Consider the following 17,783-nt stretch of genomic DNA (forward strand, 5'->3'; position numbering starts at 1 on the left):
TTTGCAGTTCACAGGACTCTTCGTGTGTATTTCAGCTGGCAGATTTCAAGCAGAAATGATTTTTGAGTTCTGCAACTGCCATATTGCAAGTTCAGCTGCAGCCAAACAGGAGCAATATACCACCAGGATGAGAAATCATTTCAGCTACAACAATCTGCATGCAAAATATTATGTTGTGTGACAGAAATAAATCAAAGCTGTGTTTATTGACATAGAGATGACTGGGAAATCTTGCCAAGAGAGAAAAGGAGCGATGAGTGGAAGATCCCAGATATGAAGGAAGGGACTACATGAGTACCCAAAGAGAAGGGAGAAGCAGGGCATGGTGCTAAAGCATAACGATTCTCTGGTACAATTGTAAGAATGCAAAGCTCCAAACATAACCTCTGCTGACGTGCCAATGCTTTTGCCACTATAATGTGCAGTCTACAAAATCTGTAGACTAAAGTTATTGGACTAAGCAGTAATTGTTCTTAAAAATACAATACTCATCTACTGGAGCTTTTTCTAAGAGAGAGATGGCAAGAGAGGCAAAGCTTAATATACCCACAGCAAAGAAAAATCTTTAAGAGAAAACAAAAAGCAAATCCATTTAAAGAAATCATTATCTGTCCATAGATATTTATCAAAGAGAGAAATCAAAGGAGTAGAATTAATTCATCATTAATTGTCTGCCAAGTTTCTTACAACCACAGAGTAGCCATTGTTAAGAGATGGTTATTAGATACCACTTATCTTTCCAAATTCAGTACTGGAAATAAATCCATTGTTTCTAGTCACAGTGGTGTGACTACTGGTCTTCTTTTAAAGGTAACTACTTATCTTTGGGTGCACACTGTAACATAAAGAATTCCCCAATATTTTGAAATACAAAAAATACACAGGGACAACTGCAGTTGTAATCTCAGAACACAAAGTTTTACTTTGCAAGCAGTTTTTGAACTGTAGATTTTTATATCGTCACCTTGACCTACTTGCACGCTGCCTGCCCACCAAGCCACTTCACTGAAAATTTCTATTATGTGTCTCTAAACAGATACCTCTCTACCAAGTGGAGGAAGAGAAAACGCACACACCCACCAGATACTGTAGAAGACCTTATTCCATTCTCATAACTACATAAGATGCAAGGCTAAAAGGACTTGTGACACTCGGGCAAAAACAGTTATAGATTTAAAGTCAAGTTTCTGAAACCCACAAACATTTGCAGATACAAATACAGACACAATGCAGAGAAAGGGCAATCTTTTAGATTAATGGAGATAGACAAGCTACAATGTGCAATGAACCAACAGACTTGCTATCTTTATCCATTCCTTGCAAAATTTCTGTAGAAATATGTCAAAATAGTAGCAGATTTAAAAGTAAAATGAACTATCTTGATAATCGCACTTGGCTGTGCACGAGTATTTCGTAGAAGTGTAAATCATTTCTTGCAATCATATACCCCTGCCTGGAGGCTCAGAGTCTCTGAAAAGAGCCCACAATTCAGTTTTTGAAACATAGCATCCTGAGACAAGACATACATGGATCTCACACCTATTAGAGCTCTCTTTGGACTTTAATTATGGACCAGAATTTCTAATGAGCCGGAGCACTGCCTACTGAAATGAAGATGATCTATTGAGTTCAGCCACCAAGGATTTTGCAGTTACAGGATTTTTTTCCTAGAATAAAGAGAGGAAGGAAGGAGAATAATGCAAAGGATGATTCACTGAGTCACAAAGAATCACTCTCACAAGAAAAAAAATACCAAGTTTTCCCCTTTCCCTTGCAGAAAGAAATGAAAAATAAAACCATTATTGTGCATTTGAGTGCCTGCAGCATACATCTTTACAGAGTAATCCCTTGTGAGCAGAGTGCTTTTATTAGGCAAGAAACATTCCAGAAGAGAGTGAGAAAATCCAGTGAAACTAAGGGGTCACAGTGGGGTAACTTTTATTGGGCACATTCTTTACATCCTTAAGGCACTGAAGCAGTTATGGTTTTAAGAACCTTCCAGTTCTGTCATTATTTACAGGAACTCATTCCACTTGCGTTGCAAACCTCAGAACAAGCAGCTGCCAAGTCCATGACCCTCTATGTTAAGAAAATACACATCTGATACCTCCCAGACACAGATAACCTTTGGTATATATTCAGCAAGTGTCCTTCAATACCCTGTGATTTCGCTAGACTGCAGCAGGAAACCACAAGGATTTGAGTACTTAGGGATAAATTAAACCATTTCACTTGCACATAAATGGGGGTTTCATCCCTTCCTGCCACCACTGAGTGAGAGCAGAGTTCAGAGAGAGTAATTACTACAGTCACAAGATAAGCTTTTTCCTTAATGTAAACCACAAATCTAGCTAGGTTGATCTGCCCTGGTGTTCCACCCTCAATACTTGCTTCCAAGACATAAAATACACAAATTTTATAAGCAATTCTTTCTCTAGATCAGTTTTTTGCTAGTTAAAGAAAAAATAAAAGCAATAAATAGGAAAGTTGGTGTTGATAACACAAGTAGATGCCTCAGCAATTGGAGTAGTACTAAATATTGAGAGGGGTAGGATAACCATAAAAGCAACCCAGATTAGCTGGCAGATCAGAGCTACTCACAGACAAACACAAGGTCAGACATTTGGTAAAGAAATTCAGAATTGGGGACTGTGTCCTGGAAAGATGGATTTTAAAAATGCCACAAGCAACAGATTGGGCAAACATCTGTGCTGCAGGATTCTGGCCCCATGCAGAGAGAGTGGAACTGTGAGAGCATCTCAAAAACAGAGCTGAAGCCTGGTTTTGTCATAGTGGGCCCTATTTCTTTCTTCGTTAACTGAGAATACATTTCTGAAACCTACTTAAAAAAAAAGAAAAAAAATCACTTACAAGCCCAAAAAATAATCAAGGCTCTGATTCAGCAGTATTTACACACACATCAAAACCTCGATAAACTGCATTGTGAGAGACAGCTAAATGTTTTCCTGTTCCAAAGTCTTCAGCATGATTCTGGACATTATCATTTTTAAAGCAAGCCATTTTCTTTATAATTCAAGCTGAGTGTGCGGCTTTTAGGCATAAGAGAACTGCTGTACACACTCTCAAAAGGCACATTGAGCCTAGCATAAATAGCTTGCATAAATAGCTCCAGAACAAGGTCATACTCTTGCCAGACCATGGCAATGCCAACAGGCCAACATTCTTTTCCTGAAAAATACATCACATTCAGCTCAGTATTTCCAATATTTCTTTTGTCTCCTGTGAAAAGCAGAAAAAGTGTTCGTCTACAGATACATGATGTTGTTAACAGTATTATACAGGATTCCGATTGCAGCTTGCATGCAGCTCTTGGCATGTCTTTTTAAATAAGAGATTTTTTTTTTTTAGCATTATTAAATTGCATGTAAACTTTTTGAACAATATGCTGTAATGAGTACTCTCATTCTTTTCCTTCATATTAAATGTCACGTGCATAGCAAGTGAAGGAAAATAACCACTAAAGCCCTACACAGCTGTGGGCAGGGTAGGGAACAAAACATTTTCCCTAAGTCTTCATCAAAATGAAACAACCAACTCATCCTATTCAGCTTGCACACATGTTTAGGTAGGCCTGTTAGAATGCATTAACAAATAAAGTTTCAGTACTGTGTCTTCAAGGTTAAATTCTGCGTGTCCTTTATGCAAGTCTAAATTCTAACACACAGAGCCAAGAGCTAGGAAGCAGCGCCGTTGTGAGATCTTGGTCAATAAGGTCATAGAATCAGCCAGCCAGATACTGGATGCTGCTCAGAGAATTTTATTAGAAGGTGCAGAACAGGATGAAAAGAATACTTCTTAAAATTTCATGCTCCAGTTACAGTCACTATTTTACTGGGAGACGTATTAGGAATATGTGTGCTGGTCTAAAAATATTCGTGGCTTGGAACTAAAGAACTTATTTTCAGGATTTAAAACAAACCAGTGAAATCCTGGCACTTCTTATTTGGGGGTGGGGGGTGTCTTTATCTCATATAAGTATATTTTCAAGTTAAAAACGCTTTAGCTATTTCAACAACAGACCCAGTAAACCCAAGAGTAAATATGGCATATTTCATCCTTTTACATGTCTGAGGAGTGGACAGGGCACATTTATCTGTAACTGAAGGGTCAGGCCTTTGCTTTCTATAAAAAACAAATAGAAAAGAGAAACTCAAAACATAGAAGAATCCACACCACTTGTACCAAAAACATTTCTACAGCAGCAGCGTCCAACCCCACTCTCCTAGAAGGGTCTTGGCTTTGCTGCTATGAAGGTTGAATGTTTGTGACATTAGTTGTGTCATTTTACTACTTCTCTGTACTGTTCTGTTTATTACCACATAACAACTGAAATATCTACGTATCTAAGTACTCAAATGCTTAAGTCAGGCAAAACAAGATGAGTGAAATTAAAAAAGTAAACCCTTCATTGAGCAGCTCGGAAGTCACACACCCACTGATCCAGGGTTACCCGTGTAGTACAAAATGTTTCATGAATATAATAAAAATATATATATTATATTTATAATGAATATAATATAAAGTTCAGTGACCTGATTCACCTACTTTGACAGTAAAGAGTTCATCTAATAATAACTGTTTAAATAAACATCTCTGTAGGATAAGACAGTAAATACCTCTAGGAATTACATGGAGTCTGCTTCATGTAGGATGATCATAGTTAAATACTAAAAAAAAAAAAAGTAAAAAACCCAAAACAACAAAAAAAAAAAATCACACAGCCAACATTTATTCTTCACATTTTATTTTTTCAACAACCTGCTAGCAAGTTTCTTACAGAAAAGTCATGCTTATGATACCTTGAAATATACACTCACCCTTTCCTGTGCATTTCATTTTTTCCTCAGTGATCTTAACTATAAATAAAGCTTCTTTCACAGAAAAGATGACTGGTCTCAAGACTTGTACAGTCCTCTGTACAAGTATAGCAGAGACAACCCTGTAGCAGCAGTTCACTGGGTGCCATGGCTTCAATCCATGAACCAGCAGAGACAGACACCAAAGGTCTGGGTGTATGTGTTTAAAACTAAAATTATAGACAAGGATTACACTGAGTAGTGGGAAACCAAGTGATTAATATGTTTCACAGCCTGTTCCATAGGTTCTCTTTTGCCAATTACAACATCAAAAGCTAACTACAAGCTCGGTGAATCATTATGATGGTGAGGATGTCGCTGCCACCATTCCTGCCTGCAGCTTTTCCCCATAAGAGATAACAAGTACCCATGCAGGCACACAATAGAAATGGAGGCTGATCATTTGAGGTCTGTGATACAGAAACAATTCTGTCTGCGATCATCAGCCTGCTTTCTTGACTGGGATAGCAGGAAGCGAGATAGCCCACATCACAACTCCATGAGCTGTCACTCTGTGGCAAGGCCAGACCTACAGCACGGGTCAGAGTTGGTCCTACTGTGTATGCTTGGATCTTGCAGAGAGTCTAACACAGAAACCCAAAATATGTGGGTGTCTCCTGCCTTCAGAAGTTTTTTGTCCAAGTAATCCAGCAACTGCAGAGCAGAAGATGCTCAGACAGACCATGCAACTTAGAGAAGTACCATGTTGTGGGGACTGTCACGTAAACTTTTCCCCATTGGTTTTTCCCTGTGTGCAGTCAGCAGACAGCGTACAGTGACTCTCTCTTATTTCACCAGAATCCTTCCATTGAAAACATCTCTGTACTGTGCACCAAGTCACAACGCCCTTGGGGACACTCTTCAATTTTATGGATAGGAAAAAGAAAGGAAGATGACAAGTAATAACAACTGCCAATTATGACAACTTCACAAGTGTGCAAAGTTTTCTGACAACATGATTGTCATTAATGCACTACAAATCCTAATTAAGGTGGAAATGCATGCCTTGTTTCTTTTTGCCTCCTCTAAAAGCAGTCACCGTTTTCAAGTGCTGTCAAAAGTGGCACCATTTAAAGGTCAGAAAGTTGACAAAAATGCTAGCAATTAGCTGCTGTCAAGTAGAAGTGATGGTCTAAGGGATTATACTACTAGAAGCTTGCCATATTCACAGAAAAATAAAACTAGATTAAACAAAACCACCTTGATCCTTCCTTATTCCCTTTTTTTTTCCTGGATGCTGAATCAACACTAATGTTTCTGTAACTTAAAAGCATGCATAGGACTTGCCTCTATACATGGTTTTACAGGCCATATGTTTCATAAAACTCCCTAACACAATACTACATGTACATAATAAATAATATTTCCAAAGTACTTTGAGTTCTTCAAAGAAAAAGCAGTGCAACCAGAAAGTATTATTTGTGTGAGATATACCAAACTCTACCTGAAATTTCCTTTTCAGAAATAATTTAGGACCAAACCATTAAACAACACCGCACACTAAATCACACTGAGGTATCTACTCAGAAGAGAGAGACATCAGTGTAGAGCCTAAAAATGAAAGGAAACAGTTACTATTGTATGTTTTTAATGCTATTGATGGCAGTCTATAGGCATGAAAGTATACATGTTTTACATAATAACCTCTGTAATAATTCAAGGAAGCAAAAAAAGAGAGGGTCTGATCCAGATTAGTTTAAACAGAGGTGACATAACAGTGACTTCCCCACTTCAACTGCAGTTGCTTTCAAACATGAACTAGCTTAAAAAAAATAAAATTAAAAGTAGGAAGTACAGAATCATTGAGCATCAAGATTTTCTGCCACATTGAGAATACGCTCCAATACAGGATGAAAAGAAGAAATGCCCAAAGACTTATAGATTTTCAGTGCTTCAGAACGAATTAAAGATTCTGCCCTGCTTTCCAGAAGATAACATGGCAAATGGGTTTTATTTTCTCTATTACAATTATTATTACTTACCACAGGTAAGTCTCCATACAGCTGCATTGATCCTGCTACGCTTGAGGCCATTTAAAATCTAAAGAACACTGTTGTACAGAAAAATGTTTTTAAAAGCTAACAACAGCAGCAAAGGGCATCTTGGGGAGCTTTAATGAGATTTTTCTATCCAGTGCAAGTTTAGCATTCCCACAGAACAGATCAATACCATACTTCTCCTAGATACATTGAGAAGCATCCTGCACTTGAACCCATCCAAGACAATTGATCCCCCTGGCCCTTTCAGCTTCCTTCTCACTACTTCGCAGCAGGGGGTGGACATCTAGCTGGCAGCGGTACCAGAGACAAGCTACCAGGAGGTAGCTAGAAAACTTCCTTCCCTGGTTCACGAGACGGACTACTATCCTTTGATAGTAGTCCAAACTGGTAATGATGACCTAACAAACAAAAAGGCCAAAGCCATCAAGAATGGCTTCAGGGCAATTGGGAAAGTGATGGAGGGCTCTGGGGCACAAGTAGTATTCTGCTCCATCCCAATGCTAAATAGAGAGGAGGGGGAAGCCAGGAGGAAGAATTCGATTAATACCTGGCTCCGAGCCTGGTGCGAGGAGAGGGGCTTTGGTTTTTTTGATCATGGGGGGGCTCATGCACCCCCAGGCTTTCTCGCTAAGGGCGGGACACATGGGTCTCCTAGGGGGGCTAAAGCCCTTGCCAGAAACCTAGCCAAGCTCATAAATCGAGCTTTAAACTAGATGTGAAGGGGGAGGGGGTTGAGCCCAGGCTAGACAGGAATGAGCCTGGATGTGGGGAATTGGTGATTGGGAGAGGGTGCGCGGGCGAGGACCACCAGTACCTCACCGCACAAAAAGTGGGGGAGAACACACCTCGGGGTGTTAAGGGAGATGCAGGCACTCTGGTGTCAACTGATCCAGTTACCAGGCAGTTGGGAACGAACCCTGTTCCCTCTAGGAGGGCTGAAGGCTCGGCAGCTCAGCTGAAGTGCATTTACACCAATGCACGCAGCATGGGAAATAAGAAGGAAGAGCTGGAAGCTGTCGTAGGGCAAGGGGCCTATGATGTTGTTGCCATCACGGAAACGTGGTGGGACGACTCATATAACTGGAGTACGACTATGGTGGGGTATAAGCTTTTCAGGCGGGACAGGAAGGGTAGGAGAGGAGGTGGGGTAGCCCTCTTTGTAAGGGAGGACTTGGACATCACTGAGATGGATTGTGGAGATGAGGAGGTTGAGTGCCTGTGGGTCAAAATCAGAGGAGCCCACCAGAAGGTAGATTTTGTGATGGGAGTCTGTTACAGACCACCCAACCAAGGAGAAGCAGCTGATGAGCTCTTCTATAAACAGCTGGGGTTAATCTCTAGATCGATGCCTCTCGTTCTGGTGGGAGACTTCAATCTGCCTGATATCTGCTGGGTGTACAACACAGCAGAAAGGAAGCAGTCTAGGAGGTTCCTGGAGTGCGTGGGAGATAACTTCCTTGCACAGTTGGTGAATGAACCAACCAGGGAAGGTGCCCTCCTGGACCTCCTGTTGGTGAACAGAGAAGGCCTTGTAGGAGATGTGGCGGTAGGTGGACGCCTAGGACTAAGCGACCATGAGATTATAAAATTTTCTGTTCTAGGTGAAGTGAAGAGGGTGGTTAGCAAGACGGTAACATTAAATTTCCAGAGGGCTGACTTTGATCTCTTCAGCAGGCTGGTTGGTGAAGTCTCATGGGAGACAGTACTCAAGGGCAAGGGAGCCCAGGAGGGCTGGGAGCTCTTCAAAGGGGTGGTCCTAGCAGCTCAGGAGAAAGCCATCCCTGTGGTCCGGAAAAAAAGCCGGCAGGGGAGAAAGCCAGCTTGGTTGAATAGAGAGATCTTGAGGGATATCAAGAAGAAAAGAAATGTTTATGGCCTCTGGAAGAAGGGACAGGCCTCTTGGGTGGACTACAGGAGGGAAGTGAGATTGTGTAGGGAAAAAATCAGAAGGGCTAAGGCTCAGCTAGAAATTGGATTGGCCAAGTCAGTGAAAGATAACAAAAAATCTTTCTACAAATATATAAATAATAAAAGGCGGACTAGGGAGACCATACAGTCCCTATTGGACACAGAAGGGACAACAGTAACAGGGGATGAGGAAAAGGCTGAGGTACTTAATGCCTTCTTTGCCTCAGTCTTTAGTCGTAAGGAGGGTCGTTCCGCCTGTGTACAAACCCAGGAGCTAGAGGAGCAAAATGAGGCTCCCATGATCCAAGAGGAGGTGGTCAGAGCCTTGCTAGCCCGACTGGACAGTCACAAGTCTATGGGGCCGGACGGGATTCACCCTAGGGTACTGAAGGAGCTGGCGGATGTGCTGGCCAAACCCCTTTCCATCATCTTCCAACAGTCCTGGAAGACTGGGGAAGTCCCACTGGACTGGAGGCTGGCTGATGTTGTGCCCATCTACAAAAAGGGCCGCAGGGAGGACCCAGGAAACTACAGGCCTGTCAGTCTGACCTCAGTGCCAGGGAAAGTCATGGAACAGGTGATCTTGAGTGCTATCATGAAGCACATGCAAGAGAACCGGGTGATCAGGCCCAGTCAACATGGGTTCACTAAAGGCAGGTCTTGCCAGACTAACCTGATCGCCTTCTATGACAAAGTGACCCGGCTACTGGATGAGGGAAAGGCTGTGGATGTGGTCTTCCTGGACTTCAGCAAAGCCTTTGACACAGTTTCTCACAGCATTCTGCTTGAGAAACTGTCAGCCTCTGGGCTGGACAGGCGCACACTCTCCTGGGTGGAAAACTGGTTGGATGGCCGGGCCCAGAGAGTGGTGGTAAATGGTGTGAAATCCAGCTGGAGGCCAGTGACAAGTGGGGTTCCCCAGGGCTCAGTGCTGGGTCCAGCCCTGTTCAATGTCTTCATCAATGACCTGGATGAAGGCATCGAATGCACCCTTAGCAAGTTTGCGGATGACACTAAGCTGGGTGGAAGTGTCGATCTGCTGGAGGGTCGGGAGGCTCTGCAAAGGGATCTGAACAGGCTGGACCGCTGGGCAGAGTCCAATGGCATGAGGTTTAACAAGGCCAAATGCCGGGTCCTGCACTTGGGGCACAACAACCCTATGCAGTGCTACAGACTGGGAGAAGTCTGTCTAGAAAGCTGCCTGGAGGAGAGGGACCTGGGGGTGTTGGTTGACAGCCGACTGAATATGAGCCAGCAGTGTGCCCAGGTGGCCAAGAAGGCCAATGGCATCTTGGCTTGTATCAGAAACGGCGTGACCAGCAGGTCCAGGGAGGTTATCCTCCCTCTGTACTCGGCACTGGTGAGACCGCTCCTCGAATACTGTGTTCAGTTCTGGGCCCCTCACCACAAGAAGGATGTTGAGGCTCTGGAGAGAGTCCAGAGAAGAGCAACAAAGCTGGTGAAAGGGCTGGAGAACAGGCCTTATGAGGAGCGGCTGAGAGAGCTGGGGTTGTTTAGCCTGGAGAAGAGGAGGCTGAGGGGTGACCTCATTGCTCTCTACAACTACCTGAAAGGACGTTGTAGAGAGGAGGGTGCTGGCCTCTTCTCCCAAGTGACAGGGGACAGGACAAGAGGGAATGGCCTCAAGCTCCACCAGGGGAGGTTTAGGCTAGACGTTAGGAAAAAATTCTTTACAGAAAGGGTCATTGGGCACTGGAACAGGCTGCCCAGGGAGGTGGTTGAGTCACTTTCCCTGGAGGTGTTTAAGGCACGGGTGGACGAGGTGCTGAGGGATATGGTTTAGTGTTTGGTAGGAACGGTTGGACTCGGTGATCCGGTGGGTCTCTTCCAACCTGGTTATTCTGTGATTCTGTGATTCTGTGACAAGACAGGGATCCTACAGATTCCGTTCATTTCCACCCTCAGTCAAAAAGGATTTTTTTTTTTTTCTTCTGGAGAAGGGAATACTATGTGGTCCAACCTAGAGTGTTTTCTTTACTTTCAGATACAAGCACCTGTGGACAAGTTAGAAATTTATGTTCTAGTGCTGGCAGTAGTTCTTCCATCATGAGGAGGGCATAGATTTGAGAGGGCTTTTAACTCCTTGCAAAGTTAAAAAGTAATACTTATTTAGTATGGGTAGCAAAATCTGGCATTATTCAGTGATTAATTTGTGCTGTTCTTAATACATTCTCTTAATGTCTCCGGGCTACTTTTAAATTTCCTTTAAAGTTTTTCATTCTCATTTCCCCAGTTCACTTCACGCTTTATACTCCTCCTACCTTTTCAAAACAAGATATGGGAAATAATGAGTATTTCTCCCTTTCTTCAGCTGCAAATGCAACCTTTTGCAGTTTATAGTTGAAGCTGTCCAAAATTGTAGGGGACTTCAGCTATTTGGTGTCTTCTCCTGTTTCTTAAAGTAGACCCTCTCATATTTCTACATTTTGTAACAAAACGTAGCTACAAGCATAGCAGGTAAAGAGGACTAGGCTTAAAACCACTTGTTAACATACATTCCCATTTAAATGCAGGGTTAGGGATTTGGTAGATATTTTTTAATCTATGATCTCTCAAAACACAATGAAATTTATCTGAAGTAGGTTGACTGCCCTTCAGCCCTTCCACCCACACATCTTTTTTCTTGTTCTTGACTCTCATTTTCAAGATATATTGATACTGTGTAAAATGGATTTTTTTCCACCCTAACATACATACTGACACTCCCCCCCAAAAAACGACCATCAAAACAATAAATAGCACAGACACGAGCTTAAATAAAACTATCATGCACAACAAAAAATGTCAGAAGCCTCTGATGATACTGGGAGCCTTCATTTTTATACTGCTCAAGAGCCATATTTTAATAAGCACCTTTCCTACCTGCTGAAGACAGATTCCCTCATCATCACTCAGAAGCGTCAGGCCACTTTTAACATTTGACATTGGCAGTCACACAAGATGTGACAGCATAGCCAAAGGGTGTTCAAAGGCCATCACACTGGTGTCCGAGGCTACTTTGGAAGGATGTATGCTGGCAGGGAACAAGCATGTTCTTGCTTCACACTGCCACGGCTCACAAACAACACTGTGCTGTTAACCCAGGCTGCCCACTGCCGGTGAGATCCCCTTGAACTAAACGTCATCTCTTCATCCAAATCACAGCAAATACAGTAAGAGAAATCAGGTGAGTAAAAACATATACCAGCTGAATTCATAGCTGTTTTTTAATGAAGACAGCTTAAACACACTGCTAAGATGTTTTTCTGCTGTCAAGGAAAAAAAAATCTCACACAACATAGTCTTGATTTAAAACTATCCATATCCTTATAGCATTCTTCACTCATCTTAATTTCCAACTCTCTGACATTTTCAGAGACATCTAAAATGGCACAGAGCACTGTTTGATGAAAATGTCTTCCTTCAACACCCCCCATCCTCCCCATTTGTGCTGGAACTCCTACCCCCATTCCAGTTCATATGCAGCTTTAATTGCAGTTATAATGGTAAAGGTCAATATTGATCCATTAACCCATCCAACCTGCAAGACTTCACAAGCTTATTCTCACTCATACAGAATACTGAACAGTATTAAGAGCTATTAAAAAGGAAAAACAGGGTCAAGGATCACACTTCTGATGCTCACTGCAGTATCATCTCACTACAGTCATTTCAAGCAGTTTTTGGACTGGGCAGCAGAAGAGATCCAAAATTGCAGATCTTCTCAGCTTTTACTAATTAAATGCTAATTGTCAAGCATTTACAGTGTTTTCCTACTGAAAAGGGTAGAGTCAATGAAATCCAAGGTATGTAATCCACAGCAGCCTGGTTGGTAGGGACATTTACATCTAACTAAAAGTTTAAAACTTCAGGCCCAAAACTACATTGTGCATGAAAAAGAGCAATTCTAGACAGCATCCACAAAAGCCCCTGAGAAGCTAAATGTCAGTCTTGCTGCTGTACAGTGTTGCTTCTTCCTTCTTTATTACTATTTTGAGGTATGAGGGAAGATGTGCCTTGTTACAGCTATTTACTGCTATGCAGGGCTGAGGCATAGTCACCAAAAAGTGGTTCTTCCTGTGGATTTCCTACTTCCTTTCAAAATCTCTCTGCTGGACAATTGTTTGCCACTACCTCTCCCTAGTCCCCAAGCCCCTACAGCCCCACTGGTGCTGGGGAGATGCAGTGCATCCTGCCCACGCAAATATTTTTTCTCAGTAAAGACTTGCTACCATATGGTGAACCCTGTGAGTCACACCTGAGTCCAGCTCCACTGGTCACGGCCACTTCTGCATGGTTTGAATGGCCCCATCGCAGGGCAGGGCTGAGCTCAGTGGCAGCCCTGGTCACCCCTCTGGGGGACCATACGTGAGGAAGGACGAAACACCCATGAGGACTGAAGGAAAACAAAGTGAGAAACAGCTGGTGGGAGACTTGCTGCAGCCCAAGGTCAACCCACCACACAGGCTCCGAGAACATTCCCATTGCTGGACATAGTTATAGAGACTGGTTGAGCTTGTATCCTCCTGCTCCTGTTGGGAGACATGTACTGTTCTGAATAACAAAGCACAGGTCACCAAGAGCCGCGACCTGCACTTCAGGGTTGTGCAAATAGAGAGGAGCTGGAAAACTAACCAAAAAACGCCCCAAGTGGTCCAAGTTACAGCCTGACTGACAAGGGACAAGGGAAGAAGCTTTGTGGTTCAGCATCAGCTAAGAAATAGGAGAATAATAAAAGATACAATTATGATAACCAACTCAAAACCTTATGTTTGAATTTGGCTTGTGCTTAGGCCTTTAAGAAAATTGCCTTCAAACAATCCTGTGTTAGTAAAAGTCAGCCTTATCACAGGTTTCCCTCTTTAAGGGGAGAAAATACACAAGGTGTTTCACATTGGCAACCCATTTGGGTTAAAAGTATGTGGGGCTTTTTGTTTAATATATTTTCCTGGGTTTAAAAATAAACAAACAAATAAGGTTAGGGACATAGGAATAACTCAGGCACAGATAAAACAGAATGTAAAAATCCTTCTTGTTTACATCCTTCCAGAGAAGTAGCAGCAGGGAAAAAAAATGCAAACGACTTAAAATCTCTTACATAAGCCAGGACACTAATAAGACGTGGCTGTTATAAGAAATAGGAAAAAATGGCTTATATCTACACAAAACAACCCTTCTTGTAGCTTTCAGTGAAACATTTTCTCCTGCTCTCAGTAGCAGCCCAAACATACACACAGTGGTCATAGAAGGAAAAATAAGATATTGGAGTAGATTAAACATATTGAGCAAATCCCCTGAGTTTTTAATTCCCCATCATTCCCTTCCCTCCAGATGCTACTGAGGATTTTACAAAATTAAGTTACATAAAAATGCTTTCATTCCTATGAAATAGGAATTTAATTTTATCCTATTCAGACAACCCAATATCTCTACAGGTTACTATACCCTTTGTTACACAGGAAAGCACTTAAAAAAAAATCAAGTCTTCTTCACTAAAAGGAAGAAAACACATCTCAGTACATTTGCAGTAGATTTGCATCTCCTGCTGTAGCAGAGTGAAGTGTCACTGGTAGAAGCAGAATTTAGATAAAGCACCTTGTTATAAACGTGTATCATGCCTATTTACAACAGGAAAAATTCAATAAATCCAAGAATGGAAAAAATACTATTCATTGAAAAGAAGCTGCATGATCAGATGCATAAAGATAATCTTGACATGAATGTAGCTATATTTGATGGGATAATTTAAATAGAATTCCTTTCCTAGAAGGCCCATTAACCAGGCATAACAAACCCCATAATTAATCTGAAAACAAGAATGGCATATTAAGATTCCCAGCACCTCAAGTTACCTAATGAGGAAACACTTCCTGCTGTCTTTCATCAGAAGAAAAATCTAATAAAGTTTTATTAAAATGTACAGTAACAGAACACATAGGTTTAAAGTACAGCCTCTGTACAGTGTAATGAGGTTTTGGTTTATAAAAATACTTAGACTTTCATTACAGAGATCAATGAACCCAAAAGAAAATTAGTTTAGCAGAAATATATGTGCAAGTCCTGCAGAATATCATTTAACTGACAATGTGTTTGGTAAGCTTCACTATGAACCAGGGCATCTTTCAGAGAGGAATATAAATGAAGGAAACACCATGGTAACAGACTAATAAGACTAACAAACCTGAGGTCTTTGACCAAGGACTAAGGGGCAGCCCTGAAGTTAGCAATAAACTAAGTGAAGCACATTTGGGCAAGTTCAGGAAAAGGAGAGAAACACCAAGCGAGAGGAACGGCAGAGCACTGCACAGCCACAGCATCACCAGAAGGTGCAGTGGAGGGCAACAGGAGAGTATTGCTTCCACACGGGGATGTCTTGCACAGAGCCAACCTTTACATCTCAACACTTGTACACACACAGTTCTTAGGCATATCTGTTTTACACTGACTGTACACAATCGTACTGTTCCATTACACAATATATAGCTCATATGCTAAGGAGACATACTAAACCATGAATCAAGTCTAGGGCCTGGAAGTGTTTGTATTTTTCTTCCAGTTGCAGTGATATATAAAAACTGCTTTTGTAGTTTTCCAGGGAATAAACATAACTGCTTAATAATAAATACTACGAAGCAAGTAATAACCATCATGTTGGAGCAGCTAGGAGTCCCTCGTAGATCCAAAATATACTTTCACCTCAAGACCCAGTACAAATTTCTGAGGTCAACGAGTACCTCTCTTACTCTTCCCACTGGCGAACCTCAGCTGTCAAACCGTTTTGTCCACTCTAGAAATATCTGGCAAGAGCCCTGAGAGTTATTGTTTAGTTCTAGAGCGCAACTGAAGCTAAGGAGCACAATATGTATTTACGCACACATTTACATACAGAGAAACATACAGTTATCAGATTCCTTCAGGTTCTCTCTGAGCTGGTTTTACCTGTTCACTTAATTTTCATTTACTGGTCCAGCTGATGAAAATACACCTTCCCAAATACATTGTTGGGGCATCCGCTGCTCCTCAAAAGAAATATTATCAGTAAAAATTTATGTCCATTTTACACACTGTACTTGCATGAACATTGAGAATTGCTGCTCTTAAGTTATCAAACACGATTAATTATCTCCAAAATGACTAATATTGCACATACCCCACTTTGGAATGGCCATGCGTTAAAAAAATAATCTGAAAGGCAAATAAAGTCTCTGAAAGCCAAACATTGCTGAGGAAACAAGTTAAACATGAGTCCAGTCTAATCTTAGGATATTTTGAAGCAGCAGCAAGAACACATTGACCTTTCAGGGATACTGCACTTCTAATCTACCCACTGTAGCCCCCTTTTCAAAGCTACTAGCAACAATTTCTAAAAGTTGAACTCTTAAACAGAAGTTTTCAAGTATGCTGCACTAAAACCAAATATTTGCTGATACTTCCAGTCTTGATACATGTTATCCAGACTGAGAAAGGGTGGGACAAACATCTATTTGTAAGGCTTATGAATTCAATTAGTTTCCTTCTGACCTCAGGAAGATTTAAGAGACACGTACCCGTAGTCGTGCAATACAAACTGAGCTGGTGTCCATGGCGGAAAACAGTGCTTAAAAAAAACCCTTCTATCCAACTGCTTGCATAAAGTTTATGCGGGTAGCTTAAGGGATAACAGATTTATGGATCAAAAGGTTTCCAACTAGAAGAGCATAAGCACGATGCTTCGGAATAGCTGTGTTCACAGTTCCAGCCCCAGTGGTGCGCAACAACTCCTGACTGACATTAGCCAGGCAAATCTCAGCAGAGAGGAATTTGCAGTCTTTGAGGATTAACTATATTCAAAGGATTGCATGAAGTCTCCAAGTTGTACCAGGCCTGCACGACATATGGCTCTTCAGCTGGATGTGTTTCACTAAGCCAATTCATTGGCCTACTGCACTCTCTGGATAAAATAAAGTGCTTGGCTGGCCCTGTTCCCTCAGTCATAAACATCAGAAACAGGAGCCATAAAGTCACCTGCTCCTGCTTCTCTGCCAGCCAGGAAGCCATCTGGGACACTCCACCAGGAACAGTCCACAGCCAAGTGGGGCACAGCTGTCAGTAGGGCCAGGAGCAGGCTGCGGGGAAGGAGGGTAGAGGAGAAAGAGAGAAAGCCAGAGGTGCTGCATGGTGAGAAGACTGCAAAACAACAGGAAAAACGCAGGTAAAGAAAGCAGTCCTAGCCTGGGATAACACGGTCACCAGCATTCTCTCCCCATACACCCTCGATCCACTGCCAGACAAATCTCCAGCCAGTCACCTGCTGCCTGGGAAAGGGGGCTTGTAGCAGCTGATGAAGAGCAACTACTCATGCAAATTAACTGCCTGATCCTAAAAGGTTCTATCCAGTAAGACAGAATTGAAAGGATGACTGTTGTTTGTAAAGATCTATGGAAAGACATCAACCAGCAAGGGATAAGAGACAAAAATAGACTGGCAGATTTAATCTGGAAGTATTTAATCTGGAAGCGAATAACAGCAGCCAAACAAGCAGAGGAGAATTTGAACCATCAGAATAGTGAAGATGTGCATCTAAGCAAGTAACATGAACTTCTGAATAGAACCAGATGCAACAGCTGCTTACAATGGCAGGTGATTGTTTTGCAGAACCTTAAAGATCCCTTCCAGTCCTCTGTCCCTGTGAGAAAGGGTGCCGGGAGAAAGCCTACCTTCCCCTAAATCAATAGCATTCTCACCATCTGCAACGAAACTAGATTTCTCCAGGGATTTGCAAACAAGATTATCAAAGTATTAATTTTAAGAACATTTTTACTCAAAAATATGTTTTGAGAAAAACAGGTCAGTTTAAAATGAGACAATCCTACATTTTGAAAAACTGTTTGTTTTACAACCAGTGAATGATGTAAATTTTACAGCTGTCTTTTTTGCTATGCTAAAGATTAAGCTGATTGCCAAAATATTAGCCTTGGGCTTCCTCAAAGAGCATAATATTCCAATACTAAAGAGTATC

This window comes from Phaenicophaeus curvirostris, chromosome 10 (genome assembly GCF_032191515.1).
Source record: "Phaenicophaeus curvirostris isolate KB17595 chromosome 10, BPBGC_Pcur_1.0, whole genome shotgun sequence".
Classification (NCBI taxonomy): domain Eukaryota; kingdom Metazoa; phylum Chordata; class Aves; order Cuculiformes; family Cuculidae; genus Phaenicophaeus; species Phaenicophaeus curvirostris.